Raw genomic sequence first — 12,044 nt, forward strand, 5'->3', positions numbered from 1 at the left:
TCTTTCATGCATGTGTTTCTAACGCATTTATAAGATTATTTCTTGGTTGCTTTGTATGTCCCTCCCCCACAGTGTAACCCCTGCTTTCACTATATTTGATGTCAGTATAACATGTGGAGGAGATACAAACAAACAAGTCGTTTAAGGATATTTCATTGCTCTTGGCTATAAGGGCTAAATCTGAATCCTGTAGCTCACCCATATAGACAGACAGATAGATATGAAATAAAATGAAATTAACTTGTTCAGGCTCCATCATCCTTCCATATAGGAATGTTACAACTTATAGAAAAGACAAAATAAAATCCAGAAAACACACATATGTTGATTCAATGTAGCTCAAATTATGAGGGATGAGAGTTAAGTCTTTGTTCTGTTAAAGGATCAGGACCATTTTTACAGCCAGCATAGCATTTCCTTTAGAGAGCTAGAGCTGAGAAGACACATATTGTCTAATTCCCAAGGCTCTAATCAAGTAGGACTTAGATGCTTCACTCCATGTCATGTCTCAAGCATACCTATTTGAAATTAGAGAGAGCCGATAACTTCCTTTACTGCTAAGCCCAGATTCGGGATGCAAAATTGTTGATCCATGATGTTTTATTGCAGTCCATGGAGGCCAAGAAGCAGAAATCAGCTTATCTACTTGGAATATCAAACAGATTTTCTTTTCTCTTTTTTTTCCCTTTTCTTCCCCTAGGAAGTGCCTGCTAAGTGCTAAGTCACACGAAGCCTGATAAACACATCCACATTGTAGAATTAATCAATTTCAGAGTCTCTGGTCTGTTTGCTGACTAGTTTGATTGTATTGAATTTCCTCAGCTGGTTGGGAGAGGAATGGTGGCCTGTAGCCCAGAATGGATCCTGACTTTGTGCATGAATGTCTCCTGCTTTGTTTGTGGCAAATCCAGTAAGATTACTTTTGTAGCTCTACTGAATGGCTTCTCACCTGCTAGCTGCCCCCAGACAATACAGTTTTATCACACCAAATCACCATAATAAGGATCATTACCACTGTTTTTCCCTAGACAAATAGCTGCTTTTTGACTAAGCTTGCCTTTTGGGGTAAATGGGTAAATGTCTTCGATCATTAACAAGTTAGCCCATGAACACTTCTGTTAAATAAGTCTATATATCTCTATATAGATAAAGTTATAACTATATATAGTAATATAAATATTATATATATGTATAACTATATAGTTATAGCTTTATCTATATATAGTTGCTATAAATGTTATAAATTAACATAAACAAAGGAGGAAGCTATCATTTGGAGCCCTTATTTTTATGTTATTGATAATGCCAGGCAAAATCTAATCTCTTCATTTGTTCAGCAAGCAACTGGGTTTGTACAATAAGAATTTCCATCCCCCAGGATTTTTCTCTGGTTACCTTGTCAGAACTGTCAAACTCAGTTCTGGAGGAACCAGACCTCATAGGACTGCATGAATCCAGACAGAACTTTGTTTGACAGGGAAATTAGTGGTCAGATTACCATGTAAGTCTCTTTCCAAAATCTTGTCTGCAAAAAAATAAGCATCATGAGCATCAGAGAAGAGGCTCAGAAAGAGGATGCAATTGTCCCAGATCATCAGTTAAGGACACTAGTACAAGAAAAGAACTATACTTGGGAGGGGTGACATTAATCAAGATACATGGTACTCATATGTTGTTGTGCAAATTTTAATTGATTTGAAACCCCTATGTACAAAATAAAAATTAGAAAAGAGAAGAATCATGCTATTCCTAGGGGCACATGAATAATTGATGTGGCCACAAAGTAAGTATTCACATGGCAGCCTTTTAAACCATGGGATCCTCACCTCCCTATCCTTTTAAACAAGTTCTTTGGGTAAAGACAATAAATAGCCTCTGCAAAGGACCCATTTCATAAGTAAAGTCTTCGTAGGAGAGAATTTCCTTGAATGACTTGTCTTGTCTAAGCAATTAATAAAGGGTTCTTTTACCTGAGAAAATTAATTAATAATGAGAGCTCGGTCTAAGTTGCAATATGGAACTTCCCTAACTTAGGTTAGAATTGGAGACATCCCAAAGTTCCTAGAACAATGCCAAGAGTGAAGGGAAATGGAGGAGTGCATGCAGAGCTCTGTGGAGTGTATTTCATCATCTAGGCAAACCCCAGGAGCAATCTTCTCACACTCTGCTCATCTGGGAGCACCTCCACTCCTGTACCAGTTAAGACTTTCAATTAAACCAGTCCTGTTGAATGTTCCCCCCCTGTGGAATAATCTCTTAGCTTCACAGTTTTCATGTTTCTCCTCCTTCCAAATAAGGCCTTCTCCTTACCTTGGGCCCAGTTTTGCTCTTGATGGGGCGCATTTGGAAGGGACTCAGTAGCTCAGTACCTTCTTAGTCTGGCCAACTTAGTGTCTGGATTTAATGAATTTCATAGCGACCACCAAGTCTAATCTGCTGATAAGGAATTATTAGATGCCTTTCCCTTCTTAATGTGTACTTATATTCCCTTAGGACTTTCCCTCACTCAGGATTTCCCTTTGCAGGAAATTCTGGGACTAACATTCCAACTTGGCCCAGACAGCTCACAGCTTGAAGGACAGATGGCTGCGGTGGTTAGAACTGGAACAGACGAACAGGTGAGCAGTCAAGAAGTTCCATGCATAGTCAAAGACAGACTTTAAGGCCAAGTGTCCTTGGCTTTCCAAGTCTAGGAAACCCAGAGGATATTCAGTAACCACCACAGGGAAATAAAACTTTGAATTCTCCTCTGACAAAAATGGACCCAGAGGTAGTCATTAGAGGAAGAGATATGAGGTCCATTCTAGCCATTCTTTCTACTAAGGTGCCAATGACTTATCAGATAGAAGAGTCAATCAAAAGACTAAGAAAAGGATGTTTGAAATCAGATGTGGACCACCTGGTTATAATTTAGTAGAATTTTTTTATTTTTTTATTTTCGGCACTCTTTATTTCTACTTGAGGTAAGTTCCATGCTGATAAGAAAGCCCATCTGAGAAAGTCATCGTTATAATTTCATCACAAGAACTAAACAGCTTACTGTGGCAGACTCCAGAGGTTTGCATAACTCACCAGATAATCTCAACTTGGAAGTGGCCACCTAATGACCTTGAAACACAACAGTAAACAAGCGAAGTTCACAGTTACTTCTTAAAGGCTGCTTATTGGAATGGTTGCTTGAGTTTGGTAAAAGGACAGAACTAAGGTCAAAGTTGCTCTGGGTTAACTCATTAGATGCATGAGGAAAGGGGAGTAGAGGAGAAGTCTTTTCAAAACAGCATGCTGGAAGTGTTTTCCAGAGCATATTACTTCTGACGTGGCCTGATAAAAGAATCCATTTTGTTTCCCACGCACCAATAGAAATTAAACATCTCTATACTGATGGCCTTTTGCCATAATAATATTCCAGGGTAAACAGCTCCAAGAAGCAATGGCTTAAAATAGTAATATATTGATTGTGATAATAGAAGCCAGCTATGAGATTATGGTATGAGTCCACAGGATGGCAATTTAGGCTGTGCTGGGCTAGGTGTTTCTCTGGGTTCTGATGAAGCTGACTGTGTCTGGTTTGCTACACTGTGCCTGATGGAGAGTAACCTCGGCAGAAATGGCTGGGATGAGGTGGCTGCTCCCTGTGTGATTCACATATCCTCTGATTGGCTCAAACATGTTCTCATAGCGCTTGTAGAGAAGCCTGGCCAGTAAGGTTGTGAAGGGGGTGGGAGGAAAGCAGAAATGTGTGCAAGGGCTTCCACAAATCTATGCTTGCATCAACTTGGCTACTGTCTCACTGGCCAAAGCATTTGAAATGGTCCGATGAAGAGTCAGTGTGGGAGGGCACTCCCAAACCATGGTATGGGGAAGTTATCAGTTGTGGCTCTTTGTGCAGTCATGCTACAACATCCTAAAAACTTCAGTGTGATCAGTGATATTACTGCTGTAGCCTTGCCAGCTTTAGGATACTGATGACATTTAGACAAATTGCACCCAAGAACAAATCTGGTCTCCACTGCATCCAACATTAAGATTCTAGGTTTCCCAAAAGAATTCTGGTGCTTTTCTACTCTTTCTTCCTGATTTGACTCTAAGTAGCTTTCAGTCCTAAGGATTATTTTTAATAAGTAAACTACTTCAAGAGCACATATTTTAGCTACAGAAAACTGGTTTTCAATGTGATCTAGGCTTTATCTTCCCTGAATGTTTTATAGACTGCTCCCCTATTTCCTCAGGCCTTAGCCCAGACATCAGTGAACATGTCTCTGGTTCATGTTTCAAATTATAATGCGCACCCTTTGACTAATGGAGTGGACACTATTAGGTCAAACTCCAGTCCAGACAAGAGTTGGTCACTGCACAACTCTGGCTTCCCTTTACATTGTATTTGAGGGTGAGGATGAATGTGTGTATAATATGCCCTGAAGATAAACAGAACTAGAATTGGAGACTGGGCAATAAAGATAAGACTTCCTTATTCGTTCTGGAGACCTCTATGTTTACAGTGCAGATTTCCAGAGAAGGAGAGAGCTAAGAGGCTTATCTACCTCAGGAAAGAGCTCTCCAAATCTGTCCTCACTGTAACACATTCAGAAAATCTCAAGTTATAGATTTCAGCCTCTTGGAATTTGCTACTATTGCAGACTGAATAAAATATGAGGCAAATATGGAGCAAAGCATCTTGATCTATAAAATTTACAGAGTTGAATACTGTCTTGTGTAATCACTGTGGCATTGTCCTTTGTCTCACCATTGTGTTGTTATCCTTCCCTTTCCTAATAAATATATATAAGAAAAAAATTTACAGAGTTGATTATATAATTTGGCTTCTTATCTCTCTCTCTTTTCCTCTCCTGTTCCATAGATGCTGTCACTATTGGCAGATTCTTCATAGGCATGGTTTTCTCAATCCATTCCCATCTTTCTCTTACCCAATCTAGACAATGAGTTGGGTCTGTCTTCGTCCTAACTCAATATGCTCCTTCCAGTAAGGGCAGAGCCCACTCGATCACAGTTTACCTTTTCAGTCCTCCTTTTAAACTCCTTTCTTTCAAAGACTAAGTATTAATGCTTTAATCTGAGAGAAATATCTCTTGGTTATCTCTTCTATTTAATGAAGGTAGCTGTGTTGCAGTAACTATATTCTCTGATTAATCCTGACCAAAGATAATAAGGGTAGAGTAAAAGAAGGGAATATTATTTAAATAGTAAGGATTTGTCATCACTGTTTATAAATGCTTCAACTTTTACTGTTACTCACTCCATTCCTCTTTCCTTTATTGAACAACTTCAAGCTCAGTAAAAGATTCTGTGTGTCAATTAATTTCACTTGTCCAAAAACTCAAATCTCCTGAGTGGATGTCAGTTTTCATTACTATGAGGGTGATGTCATTATTCATCCAGTAATGATATTCAGAACAACAGTCTTCCCAGTTCTGGAAATTTTGAAGTAAAAGACCATTGCATTAAGAAATGGCTTCTGGGGTCATTTGTAACTTGGAAGATTATAGACGCTGAGTCCAATTCCTTTATTTATACATGAACAAACCTAGAGAAGTTAAACGAATTGCCCATCTCTTGGCCTCAGATCTGGGATGAAAAGTTGGCCTTCATCCAGATCTGTACCATCTTTGTTCTTCTTCTGCACTTCTGCCTTAAGGCTATTTCATCTACATGGAAGTTCACTACTGTCTTCAGTGTTTCCTATCTACACTAGCTAGCAGTGTATTTTCTGGCCTAAGTCCTGAGCCAAGAGGACAAAAAAATCCCCTGCCTTTCATTGGCATTTGATGAACACATTTATGTTGATCTAGGAGCCAGGGATCCATTTTTTAGTATTTGCTGTGAAGTTGCCCAGAAGCATTAGCCTTTTTTTAGATCATTTGAACCAATTGATTTTTTAAACATCATTTTCTTTTTCTTTCTTCATTTGCTCTTTCTCAACTCCTTTGGACAATGCACCAAAGATAGGAACAATTTTTGAAAGGATCAAAAATCATGGATTCTTTTTTCAGATGATAGATTTCTCATTGTTAATGATCTGGCTTATGTTCTTTAAATCAGTGCTACTAAATTGTTTCTCGCTGTGCCCTTAATAATAAATGAGACTGGGTTTATATGCCTGGAGGTTTAGAGATACAACTCAGGGATTACCCACTTATCTTGAAATGGAATTTTCATATTCTAGTCTACAACTTATTCATGTTTATTGTTATTTTTTAGGTTATAAATTATATTCCAGTAACTATGGTTGATATTGCAGGCAACATCTTCTATTTTTGTCTCATGAAATAATCTGTACCAACTTTGCTGCTATGTGTCCCTTTAATATTCTAACAAAACATTCTTCACTAAAGAATCATGGCTGTAGACATGGAAAAGAGATGGATGTTGATCTTCAAAGTCTATTCATGGAAACCATGAAATCACTGAAGGATGTATACAGTATCTGTTGATATTTTGTCTCTCTAAAGATATTAAAAGTGCATTCTGTCCCATTAAGGAATAATATCTTCTCAATATGCACTTTCTATGTAATATCTGAAAATATTAACAGCTAACATGTATTGAATGTTTCATGAATACTCTTACTATATCCTCACAATAATTCTATAAAGTAAGATCAGTAGATTCAGCTCAATTTTCCAATCATAAAATAGGAAAACAAGGAGGTAAACCACCTTCACAAGGTCACATAGCAAATGAAGAAGTGTGGTAGGGACAGAGGTGAGATTATACAGAACTGCTATGCATCCTGTCTCCTCTCTGTGAGTTTTTTCCATTCCCAACAAACATTTGCTGCTCCAGTAAACGTGTCTCCCTCCCCATGAGGTATTATGCTAGAAATAAATGCTGTGACTTGCATATCACAAGACAATATGTTATTTCTTCTTCACTCCTCTAGCCAGAGAAAGAACAAAGAAGCTCAGAGCTGTGTTCAGATATCTCCTGTCATTTTAAGAAAAATAGGTATATTTAAATCAAACCCAAACCAAAACAAACAAACAAGAAAAAAAAGAAAACAAAGATGTGGTGATTCCGATACTGCAGCATACTAATCTCTGGAGATACTCAAACTAGCACAGTCAAGGTTAGACAGAAACTCAGGGGATATCACATTAATCACCTGCAGGGAGATAGCCATCATTGTAGAAACTTTCCGGAGTGAAATTCCCTGGGAGCTTCATCCACTGTCTTTGCTTTGCCTTGTGTCCATCCATCTGCCCACATTTGCTGCCCGCCATCTTTCATAACTTACTGTGTTGTCTAAGGATATTGTGACCTATGGAAACAGGGCTAGAGCTATTCAGTCCATTCCTTAGAAATGATTGTACTCGTTCCAACTTGCACCCTTGGCCTTCTGCTACTAGCACACTGAGAAAGGGAACTTAGGCACTGGTGTTTTAAGGTTTACAAAGCTTTTTATTCTACCTTGTTTTCCCTTTATCCAGCTATACTAATTAAGTCTTTATTATGTATCAAATCCTGAGCTACACACTAGAGATCAAATAGAGAGCAAAGGAAATGTTCTGCCAATGTCTTGGTGGGGGAAAGAAAGATGGAGTTAATAGTGGCAGGAAGTGTAGATGGAGTGAGATTGATTGGAATACAGCATGAATTTGTGGAGAGGTAACAGTGAAATCCTCTCCTGTATAACCAGCAGAAACTTACATAATATATATATATATATATATATATAGTATATACAGATATATACTGTATAATACAGAGTTAATAAATAATAAAACATTAAACAAAATAGAATAGTGCTCTGAAAATGTATATCAAGATACTATGAAAGCATTTAGCAGGCTCACTTGACTTTGCCTAAGAGAAGAAAAACATAAAAACTTCCATGAAATACAAAGCATAATCAATTGGATGAACTATAAATGAAGATAGAGGCAGGGCAAAGCATTTCAGACAAGGGGAACAGCATAGTATACCATTGAAACCAGAATAATATGACTTGGACAGGTCATGCAGAATTTTCCAGATTATTTGTGTGATTTTGCCCTCAATGCAGGAAGCCACAGCAGTGCTTAAATAGTGAATGAGGACTGGTGGATCTCATGTAATCAGAGGTATAATCTAAAAATGCTATTCTGTCCCCATTGTACAGAGAACAAACTAGGAAAAAGGAGAGTAAAGAAATTAAGAAGCAGATGTTTAGGCTAAAGTACCTGTCCTAGAATATTGATAGGAGAGATGGAGAAATTTGGATTGATTAGGCAGATATTTGGGAAACAAAGACTTAGATGGAAGAATAAAGAATTACTTCTAGCTTCTGGTTTTCATAACTAGCTGAATTACAAGCCATTCATGTTATAGAAAATATGAAGAGAGGTGTGGATTTAGTGAAAATAATATTTTGAACTAGTTTTGAACTTGAAGCACTCACTCTTGAGTCTATGAAAGCACCGTGTAAGGGAATTAGATACATAGATCTCCACTTATGAGAATGCGGAATCAAAGACATTGACTTGAGAGTGATAAGCATAGAGGAAATTATTTAAACCAGTATCAAGGAGAAGACTTGGGATAATAATGGAAATTAAGGGAACTGGGTTTAGAATCAGACCTTAGGGAGGGTCTTCAAATACTCCACAGTCATAAAGATGGGGGATTTACAAAGATAGTTATCAAGCATTCAGCATGTCAGCACATAGAAGACCGGGGGTGTTATAGAAGATGGGAAGGAAAAGCCAACTGTAAAGAATAGTGTTGAATGGTAAAAGAAAATGTGTTATGAAAAGTTACTCATTGAATTTAACAACTTAAATTCGTTGATGACTTAAGCACGCACTATTTTGTGGAGAATAAGAAGAATGAGGGGTGAATGGGAGATGAGAACAACACATTTTGGAAGTATAAACATTTGGAGAAGTGTGGCTATGAAGGGCAGATGGAGACAGGGTTAGAGCTAGAGGAAATGTGGAGTCATTGTTCAGTATTGGTGCTGGCTCCCATTCACACCCAATTACCTAAGCAGAACAATACTTTGTCCTCTTAACCTAAACTTACTCGTGTGTGTGTGCACAGGCACATGTATATACATATGTGTGTGTCTGTGTGTATGTTTGTATAATGGATTTTGCTCCTTCTCTGGTCCTCTGTAGTTCCACACTTCAGGTGATTGTCTATCATAACCTTGCTTAGACCTCTAACCATTGCCTTATTACTAAAACTCATGCCGGGCCTCCAGATAATTAGAATTTCCCTAACTTTTGTTCTTTCCACCTTCCTTCTCTCCCTCCTTCCTTCCACCTTCCCTTCTTCTCTTCCTCAATCCTTCCTTCTTTCCTTCCAACTATGACACATTTTCCTCTCAATTAGTTCTATACTGTAGCAAAGGCAGTCAATTACTGATGCATAATTCTGTTACAATTCTTCATTACAGGTTTATGTGTCTGTACACATATGATGTTATTTTGCCTATGATTTCCTTGACTGTTTATGTTCTAACCAAGCTACAGTTGGGGACCTACCCTGATGTTGACACAATTCCTTTTGCTATATATTAGAAAATTTTTCTATATTCTAGAACAAGTTTTCTTTCTCTTTGATGGAAAGTTATATGGTAATCTACTCCACAATCTTTCTACTGTACTCCCATTTTTCTTGTGTGCTTTTCACTCCTTTTAATCATCTCCCTTCATTTATGGATACAGGCTGAGCATGATAGCCTGGGCCCCTGGGAATGAAGTGCCAGAGAATTAACAGATGATTGGCTGCATTCCTTCATGTTGTAGCATTGGAACAAAACTGTTTTGTCAAACTAGTGTTCTAAAAAATGCATGTGCTGACCCAGAGAGGTTTCGCAGCCTCTACATCATCCATCTTGCTGTCTTTCCATGCCATTTTTTTTGGCCCCTGTCATATGCACATTTGAAGTTTATTCTACAGTTGGGACAAACTTGCCCAGTGGAAAAATTCATCAAGTCCCAGTAGTAAATGGAGTCTTTGAGCAAAGTTCTTGGTAGAGGCATTATACTGAGAGTACCATGCACTATCAGACTGGAATATCTGACATTTGGCAAGAAGTCATTGCCTTACATTTTCCTTGAAGGTTTCCAGGTTTATATAGAAATTGGATCCTTCTTTAGTTTCATTCTTTCCTTTTCTTTTTTGTTGGAAAAATTGAATTTTGGACCTGATAATTTGTTCATTGCCTGGTGCTTTACCAATTGAGCCATGCCTCCAACCCCTTTAGCCTCATTCTTTTTTTTCTCAGTCATGGGGCTTGATCTCTAGGCCTGAGCATTGTCCCCAAGCTCTTCAGCTCAAGGTGAGTGCTCTCTACCACTTGAGCCACAGCGCCACTTCCAGTTTTCTGGTGGTTAATCAGAAATATGAGTCTCATGGACTTTCCTTCCTGGGCTGGCTTTAAACCACGATCCTCAGATCTTATCCTCCTGAGTAGCATGTATTACAGGCACGAGCCACTGGCACCCAGCTAGCCTCATTCTTAAAGAACACAGTGTGGGAGAATTTTATCCAAAGTCCTGCCAATCTCCTTTGTGCCATTCAGGTCTTACCTTAAACATCTTTTCATCTGCAGTTTCTTTGACTTCCCAATTCTTGATCTTCAGTGGTTCTATGGGAACTCACTATCACCTTGTTCTATTTCCCCCTCCTGTCTCCCCATACCTAAGATATTCTTATAGTTTTTAAATTATTTCTGTTACCTTGAAGAACAATGATGAGTCTATAAGAGCAGGAAGATTTTCTGCCTTATGTGCTATTGAATCTCTAGCACTGGGTCAATTAGCTCTTTCTAGATAACAAATCACCACTGAAATTTAGTGGCTTAAAACAGTAGTCACTGATTTTCTCATGATTCTGTGGGTCAGCAGTTTGGGAGCACCTCTGCTGAGACAGTTTCTCTCTGCTGAGCATGTTGTCAAGTGGGTTCATTTGTGCATCTGCAGTCAGCTAATAGTTAACCGGCAGGATTTGCTTGGCTTACAGAAAAGACAACAGAAGTAATTGTGTGTTCATGTGTCATTCTCCATCCAGTAGGATAGCTTAGCCTCATTTGGTCCTTGTTACAGGGTTTACAAGAGCAGAGGAGTCAGACCCAATTCCAATGCTTTTCAAGGGTTCTGATTGCATCACACTTGCTAGTATCGTCATTGACCAATTAGATTGGTCAACTCAAGTTACATAATCAATCTCAGATGAAAGGCTATGGAAATTCACTCTGGGTAGGAGTAGGTTCAAAATTATAGTATAAAGAATCTACAGGACAGGAAGTAAATACAGAGGTGGCAATAATTTATGACTATTTCTACTTTGGTTGTAAGCATCTAGCCTGGCATTTAGTGCATATATGTTATTATAAGTACTTGTCAAATGTATGGATGAATACATACAAAATTTGACTAGGTTTGATGACGATTCCCTTTCACCAGTTACAGTTTGTGATTATAAATATTACGTTTGCCAGCCCATGGTTTCTTTTCTAAAAGTGTTCATATTCCAAAGCATCAAGTTTCACCAGAAGTTAATTACCCTCTGGGTTAGTGTGGGTTTGTGCTTTCCACAGCTCCTGTGTCCACATCCACAGACACATTTCAATGAGAACTCTAAACATGTGCACTAGGGACCACATTGTCAGAGTCCCAAGCCTACTAATCTGGTGAATCAGTGACAATCAGTTCAAGAAGTTGGTTAAAAATATACTAGATTTTTAACTTAGCCATAACATGTATGTATGCCCTGTTTATATGCATACTAAATAGAGAATACAAAGAGAGGAAATATCATAGTATTATAACAACCCTATGACATTAGTTATCTTTTGGTATTTGACCATTGAAGACCAGATGGGCCAGGTCAGGTTTTAAAACACAGGCCATACTGTTGTCCTGCAAAAATGGGAAGATTGGGCACATTTAACTATGCGAAGGCACAAGGCTCTCATCCTGTGTCATATCCAAGTTTTCTCTTCTTTCTTCCCATTTTAACTTTATTCTCTCTGTGTGTGTGTGTGTGTGTGTGTGTGTGTGTGTGTGTGTGTGTGTGTGTGTGTGTGTGTGTGTGTGTGT

Source organism: Dipodomys spectabilis, unplaced genomic scaffold (genome assembly GCF_019054845.1).
Source record: "Dipodomys spectabilis isolate Male_0828 unplaced genomic scaffold, ASM1905484v1 ptg000125l, whole genome shotgun sequence".
NCBI lineage: Eukaryota > Metazoa > Chordata > Mammalia > Rodentia > Heteromyidae > Dipodomys > Dipodomys spectabilis.